This window comes from Neolamprologus brichardi, chromosome 20 (genome assembly GCF_056152115.1).
Source record: "Neolamprologus brichardi isolate AB-2024 chromosome 20, ASM5615211v1, whole genome shotgun sequence".
Lineage (NCBI taxonomy): Eukaryota > Metazoa > Chordata > Actinopteri > Cichliformes > Cichlidae > Neolamprologus > Neolamprologus brichardi.
In genome coordinates this window covers 14,193,537-14,211,630 of record NC_142123.1, presented here as the reverse complement: position 1 = coordinate 14,211,630, position 18,094 = coordinate 14,193,537, and the positions used below count along the sequence as shown (strand labels likewise).

Sequence of the window (18,094 nt, the reverse complement as noted above, 5' to 3'; positions counted from 1 at the left end):
ACATCGACAGTGCATCTTACAGCAATACGTATTTAAGGCAAATCACTCTCTTGGCTGGTTAAAATTAAAGTGGACAAATGTACCTGTTCTCAATACTGAAATTAAGGTAACTAAGCATCACCAATTAGCAGTATCAGGGCCGTGCAGAGAGGTTTAAAGGGGCAGGTGCTCAAAGTTAAAAAGGGGCACATTGAACCAGGCTGAATAACAACAACACACATTCATCAAGAATCTAATATGGGAAGGGCAGGGCTGTGTTGATCTGAGACTGTAGACATTAAAAAGTCCATAGGAGAGATGGTAGCTGATTAAACAAGTATCATGAGATAATAACAAAATGCAAAGATTGGTGACAGCGCTTGGAACCATAAGGCAACAAAAAAAACTGTGAGAAATAATTTAGGCTCTGCCTGTGAATCACTCTTTGCTTCTCTTCTTCTTTCCATCCCATCTTTTCATATATCACTCTCCACGTGCTGTCTATCTGAGAACAAGGCACAACTTGCTATTGCAATAAACTATAATCTAATTATCCACACCTAACAACTCTTGCACTTAATCTATAATAAAATAATGACAGAAAATGTTATAGCCCTGCCTTTAGTAGCCTCACACAGCGCCTACTGTTCCCTCCTCATGTCCTTACCAGGCATGTCTGGACAATGTTATATCATGAGTAATAATTTAAAAAAATCCATATACATAAAATAAACACATGCACGCACACACAGTGACATTTTAGACCTTCTTCAGAATACTGTATACACTATGGGCATCACTGTGCTGATCCAGAATCCTTACATTATTATTTATTACTAGAGCTACAATAATAAAGCAATGAGGAGGGGGAAGTAATAAATATGAAATAATGTATTTATGATGATTCCATTTGTTTCACTATCCACTCTGTGCAGGGGGGAAAGCTTTTTTAAACTGTAGAGATAAAATCATTTTACTGCTGTAAAAACCAAATTTTGTCTTATTTAAAATATAAATCTAATATAATCTGCTTCTTAATGTATGTTCTTTAAAATACAGCGTGTGTTTTTTAATATATTATAATTATAATAATGCATAATTATGTGGACATGCATATTAGACCGTTTTTTAGTGAAATATAATCCCTCCAGAAAGGCAGGAAAAGCCCGGAAACTTACTTTAAAACTAAATATGTTCACTAAAACGGTGGACAGAGCTACAGACCCATGACAGCCTTACACAGGTAGCCAGCAGCTATGACCAGCACTACTTGTGCAGTTAATAAAAGGACAGGTAATGTTTGTCACGCTGTTGCACACACAGCACGCTCGTTTGTTTCAGTTCGTCAGTTGCAACAAGACAACTTACCAACGTGTACGTAATAAGCTAATACTCCTGTGTGCTATACACTACAGTGTACGCTGTACACCTACTTACTGGTTTTGTCGCATCAGTCTTTGTCTCTGAGTTAGTTTGTGTTTCTCCTACAGCTCCGGACCGCTAAAAATGCACGTGCTCTTTGTGAGCTCGTTCCCGGCTCGTAACCAGCGCATTCTGCCGTCAAGGGCGATCATTGGCTAAATGTGATCATGTGACTGATGCAAGCCAGATCCTTTTATTTAGCAAAACTGTGATTAATAGTTAAATATTATTGCTGAGGGGCACAGACAGGACTCCGCACACACACACACATTAAAAAAAAATAAAAAATTTTTTTTAAAAAGTTGCCTCAACAAAAGGGCACTTTGGGCACCCAACAGGAAAGGGGCGGGTGCTCAAGCCCCTCTAGCCCCCCCCCCCCCCCCCCCCCCTCTGCACGTGCCTGAGCAGTATTATGCAGTAAAACAATGCACACGATGTCCAGCCATACCCTGTCATTCTCTCCCTCTCTGACTTTTCACCTAATTTAACCATTGCAGAGATTATTTCATTAAAATAATGTCAGTACACTGGTTACTTTTCTCACTCAGCTCCATGCTGTATTTTAATTCAACATGACTCACATGAATATTAATTTCAAATTCAAATTTTATTTGTCACACACACACGCAACCATACACAGTATGACATGGGGGTGAAATGCTTGTAGCTGTACAATGCCCGACCATTAAATGACAGAAAAAAAGTTTTACAGTATTTACAATTTACAGGTTACCACAAAATTTACAAATTAACTTAGGGATTTAGAGTAAAAAATGTGCAAATAGCAGAAAGAGATTATAAAGATTATAAATTATAGGAAATGTGTGGTGGTGCGTGTGGTGATGTGATGTGTGTGAGAGTCCAGTCCTACGCCTGGTTCAGGGCCCGAATAGCCTGGGGGAAGAAGCTCCTCCTCATTCTCTCTGTTTTGGCCTTAAGGGAGTAGAAGCGCTTCCCAGACCTGAACAGTGAGAAGAGTCCATTGTTGGGATGGGAGAGGTCCATCATAATCTTTGGACTTGCACCACTTGGTGTAGATGGACAGCAGGTCAGGGAGCTCTGATTGAATGATGCGTTCGGCTGAGCGCACCACTCTTTGCAGATCTCGTCTGTCCTGCTTGGTGCTGTTCCCAAACCAGGTGCAGATGTTTGCCGTCAGGACGATCTCGATGATGCAGGAGTAGAAGTTCTTGAACACCTTCAGTGGCAGATGGAAGTCTCTAAGTCTTCTGAGGAAGAAGAGATGCTGATGGGCTATATTAACCAGGGTGTTGATGTGGCAGGACCATGACAGGTCCTGAGTGATGTGGACACCCAGGTATCAGAAACTGTCCACTCTCTCCACTGATGATGAGGGGTTTGTAATTCCTTGCCTGCTTTGTAGTGAAGTCCAAGATCAGCTCTTTAGTCTTGCTGATGTTTAGGAGGAGGTTATTCTCCTGGCACCAGGTCTCCAGGTTCCTAATCTCCTCCAGGTAGGCCGTCTCGATGTTGTCGGAGATCAGGCCTACAACAACAGTGTCGTCAGCAAACTTAACAATGGAGGTGGTGTCTGATGTGGCTACACAGTCACAAGTGTACAGTGAGTACATGATTCAACATGATTTTCATCAACTTAATCACATATGAATATACTTTACATGAATATACTGATTTGCTTTACATTTCCAACTCAATGCCATACAAATATGTTTCCCGTCCATGACTATCTGTCTGTCACACTATGGGAGCAGCTTCACTGTCTTTTTACTTTTATTTGTAATACTCGCAGCAGTCACACACAGCTTCATCTCAGGCACCCCTCCCCCCTGCTCACATAGGGGAGACATGATTAGACGATGGGGATTGGCTGCGTTGGTCAGCCTCCTCCTGACCACCTGTGAACCCACTGCTTCGCTCCTCCTCTGCAGCTGAGCCACAAACCACACCCACCCTCAAATAGGAAGCCAGTCTTTATCAAAGAGCCGATTCTGAGAACTCACGACCGCAGTGAGCTTCTCCAAGATCTGATCCAATTTTCCCTCAGAGGCGTGTATAGGAATTTCTGTAAAATTCCTGTAAAGGTCAGCTGATCATAGCCAATTGTACTGGAAATTTCTTTATTCTATGTATTGGTCACATATTATATCACTTTCTCATTTAGCTGTATGCATAAATGTTATCACAGAGGGCCTATTGTAGAGTTGAAGACATCCAGGCACCCTGTTCAAGAGTGGGGACGGTGTCCTTCCTCAGAAAACCATTTTGGAGTTTGACTTGAATGTTTTCTCCACTGCAGTGTTCTTAATAAACTTCACTTCAAAAACACACTCACCTGGTGGTTGTAGTTTTATTTAAGATTTTCCACAACACTGTATACAAAGAAAACGTCTAGACCTCACATAGAAATGATTGTGCATTGTGATTCTTTCCCCTATCCTGAGCTGCTACAGCTGATTTTGGTGTTTCCCCACTGGCCCAAATTTGCTTTAAGCACTGACAACATTCATTTTTCTGTGTATGTCTGGAGGCACATTCACCCTCTACAATGCATTTGCTACCTTTGCTTTCTTACTTTGAGTAAATTGTGCTGTGCAGTGCTGGTACGTTTTCTCCTTTACTTAAATAAAGCAATTATTCAGTATTTTAGCTTTTACCACAGTATTATTTATGACAGATTTCTATTCTTCTACTTAAGTACAGGATTTCTGTACTCTGATCGGGGGGAGTTGCGCTGGTGACAGTTCATACCTTGCCTGGCCGCTCTTCACCTGTACAACCTTACAACCTCTGGAAATCCACCTGCTAAGTTCTAATACATCTCTGTTTCCCAGGTGTTTGCGGCTAATCTAAGCTTTACATCAATTCCACTTTCCCAGGCTATCAAGCTGATTGTGACATCACTGGTCTTGTTAAATCATCTTTCTGCCTGCCTTCAGGTCAATCAGCCTTCACACCGCATACTGCCATTATTCCTTGTAGGTAACTTTGTGCAAATCACCTGTTCCCCATTGCTGCCTCTCCCCATCACTCAGACTCAGGTAGAAATTTAGACAATCATGAAGATCAAAAATTCTTTTGCTATGTCTGTACCATCCTGGAATCTGCATTAATATTTTCTGTCCTCTAACAGAAATCCCATACATTCCCCAAAACTGAAGGTACCAGTTCACTCGTTGCTGCATATCTCACCCTCACAGGTCCTTTTAGTGTGTGACAGTGGCGGAGACAAAAGCTATTCAAACTGAGTTTGTCATGGTTGTCATGTCAGCTGTGATGCGCATCACTACTACTTTGGCGAGTGCAGGAAAACTAAAGGAAAGAGTGATGTAAATTTCTTGTAGTAGTCTGTATATGTCCATACACCTGTCTTCCCATGCATACATCCCCACTATGTGTTTCCTCTGCTAAACCACTTTCATTTTTGCTTGGTTTTCTTAGTCCACTTATTTTAAAAACTTTTTTTTTCATAAAAATGAAACAATTATTTGAGAAAAATAACATTTTCAGGGTCTTTGTGGGAGAGATCTAAAATAATCTGTATATGAAGTAGTGATAATATTTGGTGATGTGATTTTTCCTTAGTATTTCTAGCACAGAATTAGGATTTTAAGATTGATGTAACTCACACATTAGCTAGAGCCAGGGCACATTGTGTCTAACTTGGCTTAGGCTGGAGCCTGGTGAAGCAAGTGACCTCCTCCTCTCCCTTAGCTTCCCTGCTTAGCCTCTTGTGTCCTTGTCTAGTCTCGTGCTTTTTGTATTACTTTTCCCTGGAACACTCTCTCACAGTCTGTTCTCTAAAACCTAAAAGAGGAATTATGGATTTGATCAACTGGTCCCTGAATGCAATTGACACCCTTTTCTCAACGAGAAGTCTGGGCTCGGGTGAGCCTGAGTGTCCTGCAGGTACGTTCCCTGCCGGATACACAATGGACAGGTGGCAGAATTGGAGGATCGTGTGCCTGGTGGGACTGTCGATCGAAGACGCTGAAGATATCTATCTATTCGGAACCATGATAACAGGGTTCTTGCTGATTGGAGCAGGCTTGGCCCCGGCTTATCAAAGAATTAAGAAAGCGGAACCGGCTGTTCAAACCCCCACAAGGCTGCCCGTTGGGACTGAAATGATGGAACGAGGCATGAGTTCTCAAAATGGGCTCATTGAGTGCAGCATGGATAAGATGTTGGAGAAGCTTACGGCTGCCGTGAATACTCAGAATAAGACCTCTGAGCGCAAACTGGATTACATCTTGGAGGGGCTTGCTTGGAATAACACCTCTGAGTGAAAATTGGATCAGATCTTGGAGAAGCTCACTGCAGTCGTGAGTTCTCAGAATTGGCTCTTTGAGCACAAGAATGACAACATCACGGAACGTAAGGTTGATAACATCATGGAGAAGCTCACGGCTCTCCAACGGGAGATTGACAGACCAGTATCGGACTGTTAGAACAACTTTGAAATTCTCATGAGTTGTTCGCACTAAAGTAAAAACCACCATCACTTCCCCTTCGGCACCAGCTGCGGTCTCAAGGCTGGAGCTGAACAACAACACCCTGATACGGACTGTGTTTAGACTGTTCTTCCCATTCTATGCAAGGCGAAGGACACTGTCTCAGCTGAACTCTGGACATACACACACACACACACACACAGATATATATATACACATGCAGATGTACACTCATCCCCCTCCAAACGCCTTCGACGCTTATTCCCTTCCGATACTGACGGTGGATCAAGGAGACCAGCGCATTGGCTGCAGGCCTGGATGTACTGTCTACATTGGCTGTCTCTCACCCTTTACCCACCCCTGTTGCTTGTCATGTGTTTCTTTGGTGTATTAAGAGTTTTTTCATGTGCTATGTGCAGAGGTGTTTTTTTTCTGTTCTCAAACTGATCTCCATTTTGTAGCTCAGTCTGGGGGGAGTTATTTTTTTTTCTACTTATCTTTCCTCATGTGGTGCTTTTTCCATTGTTATACCTCTCTGACCTGTCTTCCCCATGTGATGTTTTTGTGTTATGTATGTACGGTTGGAGGGAAAGATGGCGCCGCCATTGCGTGCAATAGGTCTGCAGCCTTAACATGAAATTTCCCCTTGTGGGACTAATAAAGGTATCTTATCTTATCTTATCTTATCTTGGTGTTTTAGCTAAGCTGACCATCTGCAGTTTCATATTTGTATGTCTATCAGACTCAAAATGGATAAACGTGTTTCCTAAAGTGTCAAAACTATTAATCCTTTCTCAGTATGCCATACTGGTTTTTAAAATATTCATTCACTTGTTTTGCATAGAAAGGGACTGTACATCCATGAACTTAAATAAAGTACAGCTCTCACTATGAATGAATCCAGAAAACTAAAATGTGGCTGTATTTGATTTCAGACTGTGATGCCATTTCCACTACAGTCAGAGAGAAAGAGAAAAGGGTTTTTGGAAGCTTTTGGCCATGAGAGGGCGCTCCTTCAACATACTGACTGAATTGTGACGTCTCTGTGCCCTTCAGTACATGGCCATTTCAAATAATGCCATCACTTGGTGTTGACTGAACACGTTATGTACTGTAAGAGTAAATATGTAACACTGTAACCTTTCAGCAAGAATGCTTCCAGGGAAAGAACTGGAGTTTGAAAGTAAGGAATATGAGGATGTCATGAACAAAGAAAATGAGGTGACCTCAGTCATTGCAGTGAGTCATTTATTTATTTATTTTAACTTTTTAAAAATGTATTTCTAAACACTACTGATTCTGCTTAAAGTCTTTAGCTTAGTGTGATTTATATCCTGTACATCAATAAGGTCATTCATTTGGATTAGGCATGGTATTATATTACATTTTAATATTTTACATCGATAATATTATCGATATATTAATACTCCAATTTTCTGCTTCCATAAGTTGTTTCTACTTAACTACTGCTGTACCTACTACTACTACTATAACTGTATCAAGTAAGCACAAAGGCTCCAACCATAAAAAGTGCTACTGCTCCTGATCACTTCAAGGTGCATCATTTCTATTTCACCTTAGTTTTCACTGTGGAGCTGAACAGAAATACAACAAATATCAAATTTATTAATCTGTTTGTTTGTTTTTTAATTATTTTTTCATACTGATCCTCATTTTTGAAAGTTTGTGTCATTTAAATACTGTACTTCACTAAGGTTGTTATAATCATTATAAACAAGAAGTATTTATGTAGAACAAGAAATAGAAAAATCTTTAACATCGTTTTATTTGATACTGATAATATTACATGAGCTACTATTGTGTGAGCTAGTCTGTCAGCTGCACAGACACAAGTCACACACCTGATCTATCTTTCTGTAAAGAAGAAATGCAGAACTTTTTAAATACAACGCTGTTCATATCTTTAACCTCCTAGGACCTGCCGTCCACATATGTGTACATCACATTTTTGGTTGTCTAGACCAAAATACAATATTTTACTCTACAAGGGCCTGATATCCACTTACGAGGACATTGTACTGTTTCTGTTTTATCAAATGTTAAAACGAATATTGTCATATGTGGCTTTCATTTTTCTTAGAAACAAGAATCTGCTAAAAAAAAGAAAAATCTGGTGATTCTTTGTTTTTACATTCATCGGGTCCCAATCAGCCCAAATATCAAAGCGAAATTAAAAATGCATGCCATGAAAGAATTCTTAGGACGTTAGTGATAACCCTAACATAGAGTCATCTTGTTTCTGACACTGTAACAAACTAAAAATATATCCATTTCCTTTTTAATTCAAGTTTCATTAAGAGTTCATCTAATGTGGACTTCTTTTGCATAAGTATTTGCCCATCTCACCTTAATCTCTAAGTTACTAAGCAATAAACACGGCACTTTTTTAATGCCATCTGTCTAATACCTAATTATTATAGATAGTTCCTATTACACTGTCCCTGTACTGGAGCTTTTGAGGAAATATTTTATTAGTTTTAAAAAGCCAAAATGGTGTAAGGGTTGCATTATTAGTTTTTATCCAGGATTCAGATCAGAACGATGAACGGAGCATTTCATTTTATCATGATGATAGTGATGAGTCTCAGCCCGCTAACTTGCTCCTGACAACACACACACAGTTCTCTGAAAAAACATTTTGCCCCACCCTGATTTCACATATTTGCTACACTTACATGCTTCAGATAAACACTTTAGACAAAGATCACTCGGGTAAGTACAAAATACAGTTTTTAAACTATGATTGAATCTATTAAGGAAGAAATAACATCCTGAAGACCCAGGAAAGCAGTCAGAATAGTGATTAAAGATTTTCTTTACTGAACTTCAATTGGATTTTGGTCAGCCGCGCGTGGGGGCCAGTCAGTGGTATCAATTTATTCAATCATTCAGGAACTGCCTGCATACTCTCGTGCTATGAATTTATTCTTCTTCCTGCTCCTTTTCATGCATGGAAACAGTGTTACTTTAATTGAAAGGAAGGTTGTGTATAGGAAATGAACTACTGCTGTATCATGTGTGAAACAAAATAAAAAATAAAATGAAATGACCCACAGCAACAGGCTGTCTAGCCTTCAGCTCTGTCACCACCAATCACTGCCCTTACATTAGAATAGCCTCTGTCGACTGGCAACCCTGAAATTGCAAAGTACATTGGAGTGTTTTCACAGTGGAATACACTGTTTTAAGTGTAATAATCTGTCAAATGTGTTGATTTTTTAAAATAACCCACCTCATACCATAATAATAAAAAATGTTTATGTTGTTCTCCACCTTCAACTTAACCAGGCCACACCTCTGCAGTGGAGCCCATCACTTCAACAGCCATGATTCCAGGACACACTCTAGAATCCAGCATGCTTTTGGAATGATGAAGACCAGGTTCGAGGCCATCTTCCTGCAAACAGATGCACCACACCTTGGTATCTCATGTAAGTAATGACCAACCACCACACCATCACTACTAAGGGTGGCTGTAGCTCAGGTGGTAGAGCAGGTCATCCACTGATCGAAAGGTTGGTGGTTCGATTCCTGGCTTCCCCTAGTCTATATGCCAAATATCCTTGGGTAAGATACTAACCCCAAATCGCTCTCCGATGCATCCATCGGAGTATGAATGTGTGTGAATGTTAGCTATGAAGCACTTAGAAAGATGTGCTGGTGTGAATGGGTGAATGCACAAGTTGTGTAAAGTGCTTTGAGTGCTTACATGAGTAGAAAAGTGCTATATAAGAACCAGTCCATTTAACAGGCAGGTAAGCAAAAAATATATATATAAATCTAGGGTTCCTGTTTTTTCACAGTGCTTTGTTAACCTTTTTTTGTTGTTGTTGTTTTTGTTGAAGAGTTCCTGGCTTTATATTATAGTAGTAATATTTTGTATCCACCATCTTTTATCTTTGCACTTCTCTGAATCCATCTATGTGATGTGGCAGTGGACAATGGAAAGAAGCATCCCAAATACTCTCTACAAACCACCCTGTGTGACCACCCTGTGCTTACCAATACCAGACTTCCTGTTCAGGCAAATATCAGGGTTGCTATTCTATTAAAATTAAAAGCTTTTTATTCTTGGGATTTTTTTTTTGTTAGAATTCCATTTCCTTCTCATTCAGCAATCAGCCAATAAAAATGTTTCTAGTTAGCTAACAGATTACTTAGCAAATAAGTTAAGAGATGTTAAACAAATACTGTAAATAAACACACTGATGAAGATTACCATTTGTGTAAATCAGTTTATTCATTAAACATCAGTTAGAAGTTAAAATAACTTCTTGAACTTATTTTTAATTAATTTGTAAGAACACAGCTTAATCTGTGTTGAAAATAATCAATCCATGTTTTCCCTGCTGTTTTTTTTAAACCTTTATTTATACAAGCAGTCCCATTGCGGCTCAATGTTTTCTTTAAAAGAGAGATTTGTTCCAGCCAAACATATTAAAACTACAAAAATAAAAGATACAATAAAATAGCTCAATTTGTCTTGTGTACCAGACAAGAACAAGTTCCCAGTGATGATTTCGCAAAATCATTTGTACGTCTTTTGAAATCTGCAAGTGAAATCATTTGAGCGAGATTCAAATCCTTCTGCAATGTATTTCATGAAGACGGCTTTGAATGTAATGATGAATGTAATGATGTCCTGAGACTGCAGTCTATGACAGAAATGTTTGCGTAACATGTACTCTGATAAATATGAGGGAGGTAAACCAGAAATAGATTTACAGATAAAGTGATACCAATGAAACATCCTGCCCAGAGGTCCAGTTAACCAGAACATATACAGTACAGTAGTGTGTTAAAGGTCTACAGCCAGTTATAAATATTAATGCTCCATGACAGAATCCAACAGATAAAGAGAGTGAGCAGAGGTATTCATGTAAATTATGTCACTGTAATCCTGGAGGGGTAAAAAAAAACTTTTACTTGTGGTGAGAAACATGATCTGTTTCTGAAAACGAACCCGACCTTCAGCCTCAGTTTCTTTCACAGATAGTCAATCTGTGGCTTTAAGAAAAGATTGACATCAATTACAACACCTAGGTATTTGTAGGAGGCTACAGTTTCAATAGAAATGGCTGGAGCAGATACTAGAGAAGGAAATACTGCTGGCACCCTCTTTCTTTTGAGAACAACATGAGTTTGTTTTTTTCTGCATTTAAAACCAGTCTAAGCTGACTGAGATTGAGACTGAATACTATCAAAAGCTTGCTGTTGTTTAAAAACCAACTCGACAATAAATAATTGTATCATCTGCATAAAAATGGACAGATGCATCTAGATTTCCCCCATTGACATAAATAGTAAATAAAGTAGGCCCCAGGAGAGAACCCTGTGGCACTCCATTAGAGACATTTAAAAACTGGAAGAGAGACCACTGAGCTGTACGCACTGCTTACAGTACGAAAGATAATGTCGTGGTCCGCCAGTCCTCGCCAGTCAACCTGCCATGTATTTGGATTTGTGTTGTCTACTTTCCTCTGTGCAAGTTTGTGAGTGTGTGGCGATGTTCACGTTTTGGTGCAACACTAGGCCTGGATAGTTTTCTCGCCTTGGAGCCAGCCACACCCGTGGAGTAATCACACTCCCCTGATGCTGTTTAGCCTTGGCAAGGGATCACTATCAAACAGAGTAGCTGAGCTACAGACGATGCTGGATCGTTGTTGTACACAGTCAGTACTCCAGCTCGCCAGGTGAAAGTCTTTGTGATAAGAGTACTTACTGCAGTGTCTTATTGTTTCCAGGTGAATTACGGAAACGTGTGGAAGGAGCTGCGCACCATTTTACATAGACACAGCTGGAAGTTGTTTTGTCACCACGGACCATGGTGAGAAGTCACTGCACGGGAACTGGGAATCATCACAAGGAGAGATCACTCACTGTGGATAATTTGCACCATTTATTTTGATTTACTGTAAATAAGCGCACTGTCTTCAACTCAGGAAGTCCTGAGTTTCAGAAACCTGACAGATAATTAGAGAAACAGCCAAATGCCTGGTTTGAAAGGCCTATTTCCAGTAATTGTTGGCATAAAGTGCCATGGTCAACAGTGTCAAACGCTTTTGATGGATCAATAAAAAGAGCTGCAGAGTAGATCTTTGCGTCCAGGGCTTCACTGAGAACTTTTAGGGAGGCAGTTACAGTACTGTGCAGTTTCCTAAAACCAGATTGGAAAGGAAATAAAATACTATTTTAATCCAGATAATTTTTAAGTTAATTAATTACCAGCCTTTCAAGAACCTTAGGTACAACACAAAGTTTGGAAGTTGGCCAGTAATTATTAGTCATGGAAGAATCACCACCTTTCCATAGGGGGAGTACAAAGGTGCACCGCCACATCCCTGCTAAAGTGTTCTGTTGTATAGAAAGATTAAAAATATGATATTTGTAGCCAGGCACAAGACAAAAGGAGAACCGGCTGACCTTTTGGCCCTGCAGTGTCCTCGGGGATAGAAACAATTAGGACAGGAGGCCTAGTTGAAGAGCTCTCTCCCAGCACCTCATTCATAAGGACAAACCAGGTCAGCTGCAGTGGGCTTCTCACTGACTCCCTCTCCTGAACTAGATCCTTTCAATCCTGAAGACAAAGGAAATCAAAAAGGCAGCTGACAAAAACACTAAACATAAACATAAACTTATTTTTAAAGATAATTTGGTTATAGAACTAAAAAGAGGAACAATACTGTCTGGAACAATATATCCTGGCTGCACTGATATCAAACGTTCTGTATAGGATGAGGGTTTATAAAACTGTACTCATGTGCACAAGATGCTTATGAGTATAGTTTAAACTGACAGATTATTTACTCTCATACTTCAGAACCACAGTGGCAGAATCTTTGGTGAAAAGGAAATTTTCATCTGTCATTTGGATGAAATGAGCTGTTGGAACCTAAAACACGATGTTTAAATTCTTACTTTATATGAACCCCCCACCCCCCCACCCCCAAAAAAGAGCTTAATTTCAGAAAATCACAAATAGCTGTGTACACGTCCTGTAAAACTTCCATGCAAATGCTAAAAACATAACAATCAAAGGGTTTTAAGCTTTTAATTGTTATTCCACTATATATTCATATACTTACATATAAAAAAATTTATCTCCCTCTCTGTCTCCTGCTGCTACGGTACCACCATTTTTAAAATCTTTGACCATGCCAGTCACATACTTCACCAGGCTCATTTTGACCCCTTGTCATTTTAATCATCCTGTAACTAATTTAAAACCACATCGTCTCATGTTTCATGCCTTTTCCTATAGTGAGCTTATTCATCAAATATGAGGACATGATTTTAACCCTACATAAATTTGAACCCATAATAAAGGCACTGCCAAGTTACCTAACAACATGATTGTTTATACACAGTTTGACTAGTTAAATTGGTTGATAAATATATATATATATAAGATTATGACTAAATAAAACATGACAAAATACTGCATTACTGCAATTGCTGAGAGGCTGGAGATAGTTGATCAAAGCCAAATGTGGAATGATAAACTTTGACTGTTTTTCTTTTTCAGTAATTATCTAAAATGTGTTTCTTCATTTTTCTGGCCAGAGTGAGGTCAGTTTAAAAATAGAGCCTACAAAAAAAAATGCTGCATGTTACCCAAAATTCATTTTTTACTTCCATAATGTTCTTCTTCTGTAACAATTATATTATTTGCATGTGTCATTTATTTTTGTATTTGTTATATCCTTGTGTATTTTTGATGATGAAAGTTATTTGTTTAAAAAAAATGAATCTTAAATACTTGTTTTGTGAAATCTTAAATAAATGTGAAAAGATGCTAGAGTGTGAGCTAATTAACACAAAGAATGAACATATGGGGATAATATGGTAAAAGCAATTTATTACTGCTTAATTAATATTGAGGTAGTGTGCAAGTTATAAACAGTGATAATGGTTATATAGTACTAATAACTAGCAACAACAGAAAGTGTTAATAATGTGGCAACTTGTTTGTTAGACAAATGTGTAAACAGTAGAGCCACAGTTTACACAAATTCAAATTTTATTTGTCACACACACAACCAAACACAGAATAACATGAGGTGAAATGCTTATTGCTGTGCAATGCCCGACCAGAACTGACAGTAATATTTACAGATTTAACTCAGAAATTTACAGTAAGATGTGCAAATAACAGTTTGCGTAAGAAATTATTAATAAAAATAAATTATAAATCATAAGAAGTGTGCAAAAGGAAAAACTAGAGTGCGTGTGGAGATGCGTGTGACAGAGTCCAGTCCTACAGTGATGTGATGTGTGTGGGCGAGTTCAGTCCTACACCTGGTTTAGGGCCCAAATAGCCTGGGGGAAGAAGCTCCTCCTCATTCTCTCTATTTTGGGCTTAAGGGAGTGGAAGCGCTTCCCAGACCTCAACAGTGAGAAGAGTCCATTGTTGGGATGGGAGAGGTCCATCATAATCTCCCTGGCGTTAGTCTTGCACCGCTTAGTGTAAATGGACAGCAGGTCAGGAAGCTGAATGATGCGCACCACTCTTTGCAGATCTTGTTTGTCCTGCTTGGTGCTGTTCCCAAACCAGGTGCAGATGTTTCCCGTCAGGACTGTAATATTTCAGTATTCTTTGACAGTGCTTTTTTTTCTTGTTCTAATGTGATGTTTTGTGAATACAGAGAAAAGTAGTTACGAGTTTGTGTTACAGAAAATTTTAGGCCTGCACATAGATTTAAGTCTCTCAAATCACCAGCGGCAATCTCCGAATTGATCATGTTTTTTTTCTTATCTTGTGGAACAAACTACTTACGTGACCTGAGATCTGCCACATCTGCATGCACATGCATTTGCATGTGCATGCAGAAACTAAAAACTCAAGGTAAACTAAAAACTCAAGGTTCTCATTGGTTACTCTGTCTGCATGCAAGCGTGGGTGGGTGGGGGTCTTTGTGGTTTGTCTTTGGGTTGGATGTGGGTTCTGAGTAAATGTTTTCACATGCATTTGTTTGAATGCAAAGCATGTTAAGATGATTTGAGCGCCAAAAACCAATGTTTTCATCAGGTGTAAACTCACAACCAACCCAGCCAGATTAACTCATTTATCAATACAAACAATGTTTTCGTAAATCTTACAGTTAAGGTTGGATCAGGTGACCCTTAATCCTCTTTTAGTTACGCTGCAGTAGAGGTATGTGTTTATAGACCACTCTGTGTTTAACCATTATTTATTATCAATCTCTGGCTCTTTCTGTTAATGCAGCATATTTATATTCAGTGGCATTAGAACATTTTTGCTAACAAAATAATATAAATAGAGAGGCAAAACAAACAACATAGGAAACACATTTCTCATACAAGGCATAGTAGATTACAGTCAAACTAGCCCATCAGCCAGTACATTTTCAGACCCTTTCTTGTCTTTTATGTCAAAACTGTATTCCTGCAGCATGAGGGCCCAGCACGTAAGGCGCTAGTTGTGATTGAACATGTGTGCCAAGAGTACAAGAGGGTTATGATCAGTAAACGCCTCAATAGGTAACGAACTGGACCCTAGGTAGACATGGAAATGTTGAAGGGCCATCAAAAACGACAGACTAGTGAGCCTCCTTGAAAGCCTGCCTCAGGTATGCTTTTATCCACACCTGACTAGGTGTGGTCAATTAGCAATATCTGAACACACTGAAGAGATTAGGGGCTGCAGAGGGGCGTAACACATGTAGTCCCACTGAGACTCAGGGTCTCATTTACGAGAGATACCTGTTGCAAACTTTATCGCTTAAAAAAAAATACATTTGTTGATGAATGTGAGCTGTGTATTTGAATTTACTTCAATACATAAGATATTTTAATTTTGGTTTTGGCATCTGCTGTCTGCTAAGATATTAACATTGTTTTTTCTTTTTATGGCTAAAGACTGTCAGAGCTGTAGTGGTGAACGTGTGAACATTATTAAATAAATAAATAAAATTATATATATATATATATATATATATATATATATATATATATAAATATATATATATATACATATATATATATTACTCCGTTGTTTGCTGTCAGCCATGGCTTCAGTATGAAAAACTTGTTTAAGATCAGGCCAAAGTATCTCAATCAAATTTAAGTTTGGAATTTAAATAGACAACTGCAAAAAATTTTTGTATTTTTAAATTTAATTTAATGTAATTTATTTAAGCTCAGGGGTCGACTTAGCCTACAGTAATTAGGTCCAGCAGTAATCAGACCTGATGCAGCTGGTGAAATGGAAAATTTATTTTCAAAAGATGATTATGTTTTGGTGCGTAAGTTTATTTGTAAATAGTTGTAATTTTATTTATTTTAATTTAAATCTAATAGAAAATAAAGTGTTGAAATAATGGAGGTCTATGTATTTCCTTAAGTGACTATATTAAGGTTTGCACACATCAGTGCACAATTTAAGGACTATTGTCATTTCATGTGATTTCTTAATCTTAATTTTCTTAATATTCAAATATGTAAAGCCAAACATTATATTAGTACTGACAGCTTTATGCAAATAAACTGAGAGAAGAGGATTTAGATAGAGATATACCAGTCATGATCGACTGTTTTAATTTTGTGGTGATAAATACAATGTTGAAAGAAAGCCAGTGTTTTATGCCTGAAATATTCATGTGTAAAAGGTAGTTATGGCATATGTGATACATTGTTGAATAGTGTGTGTCTCTACAGCGTGTGTTGGAGGACAACAGGGTTGGTTTGTGCATCCAGAGAGTCTTGTTTGCTGGTTAGCATGCCCTTTAATTTTGCATTCAGTTTGATACAGATGTAAAGCACTGAAATTCATGAATCTGTTGTTTAAGTAAATATTCAAAACAAGTGAAAGCTCCAAAAACATATTTTTTCCCCCTTAAACACTTTAAAACCCAGTTCGTTATGGATATTTTTATGTTTCCTGAGAATATGTCTGAAGGAGAAGCATATTATGTACGAGTACAGTTTCCTGTTTAGATAGACGATCTGGTTTCAAAAATACAACCCAGAGGTTTGTGGCTTCATTTCTGTTAAGCTTGCTCCTAACTTGAGCTGATGGTTGAGTCAGTTATGCCTTAACTCTGATCGGGCCACTGATAAATGTGGTCACGACACCACTGTGTGAGTCATACGCTTCAAAGTGAGATCAAGAAGAAATCAAACAGATTTCCAATAAAAAATGGAATTGAAAAACATTTTGTTACTTTAAAACTAGTTAATTTATTTTTACAATTTTATTTAATTCACTTTATGTTAGTGTCTCTTAGTGAACCAGACAGATATGAAGAAGGGCCAGAGATGCACACAAACTGATTTAGAAGGAGTTATAATATGTAACTTGTGTGAACCTTGACATTCATTATTTGCTTTGTTAACACCTGTAAATCATTCAAGCATAAAAAAGGAACCTAGACTAACTGCATGTGGTGCAGTAAAGGTGATTATATCCATGTTGAACTAACAGCATCAGAACAGCGGCCCTCGTTCTATGATTACGGTTACTGATGCCACATCAATTACAGCTTCCAACTTTACCCTGAATGCTTTACATGTCACAACGTTTACACATTTACTGTGACGTGGAAAGGTTTTGGATCCTTCTTTAGACAAAAAAAGCATGACTAAACACAAAACGCAGTTTCTAAATAACGGGGTTTATAATTAAGGAGGAAAAATAAATCAGTTTCCCATGGTGAGTGTTTCTTTTTCACTCACTCTTGTGTCTTTTGTCCTGTCTCCCTTCCTTCACCCCAAACTGGTCGTAGCACATGTCTGCCCCTGCCTGAGCCTGGTTCTGCTGGTGCTTAAAAGGGAGTTTTTCTTTCCCACTGTTGCCAGTGGTGTTCATAGTGGGTCGTCTGATTGTGGGGTATTCTCTGTACTATTCTATGGTCTTTACCTTACCTTGAGGTCTTGTGATTTGGCACTAAATGCTGCCAAAACATAGACACACTCACATGACCCCTATTTTAGTTTCTTTACATTGGCTTCCAGTTGATTTTAGATTCTCGCGCTTGCATGCAGAGCACTAAATGGACAAGTTCGTGACTACTTATCTGAACTTCTTGGTACAAACACTGCTGCTTGCTGTCTTCCCTCACAAGCTCAAAATATAAGACTGAATACTGTAGGTGACAGAGCTTTTCAGTTTGCGGCACCAAGGCTTTGAAACACCTCATCTCCCCGGCTTGTTTTTTGGTGGCTTCTCGTAGTCTTTTATAAAACAGTTAAAAACATTTCTGTTTATTCAGGCCTTGTGC

The 18,094-nt window shown here is 38.6% G+C and overlaps 1 pseudogene; it reads left to right on the top strand.

Moving 5' to 3' along the window:
* Positions 1 to 5,119: 5,119 nt before the first annotated feature.
* On the top strand, positions 5,120 to 5,831 carry LOC148096936 (uncharacterized; annotated as a pseudogene).
* Positions 5,832 to 18,094: the final 12,263 nt, after the last annotated feature.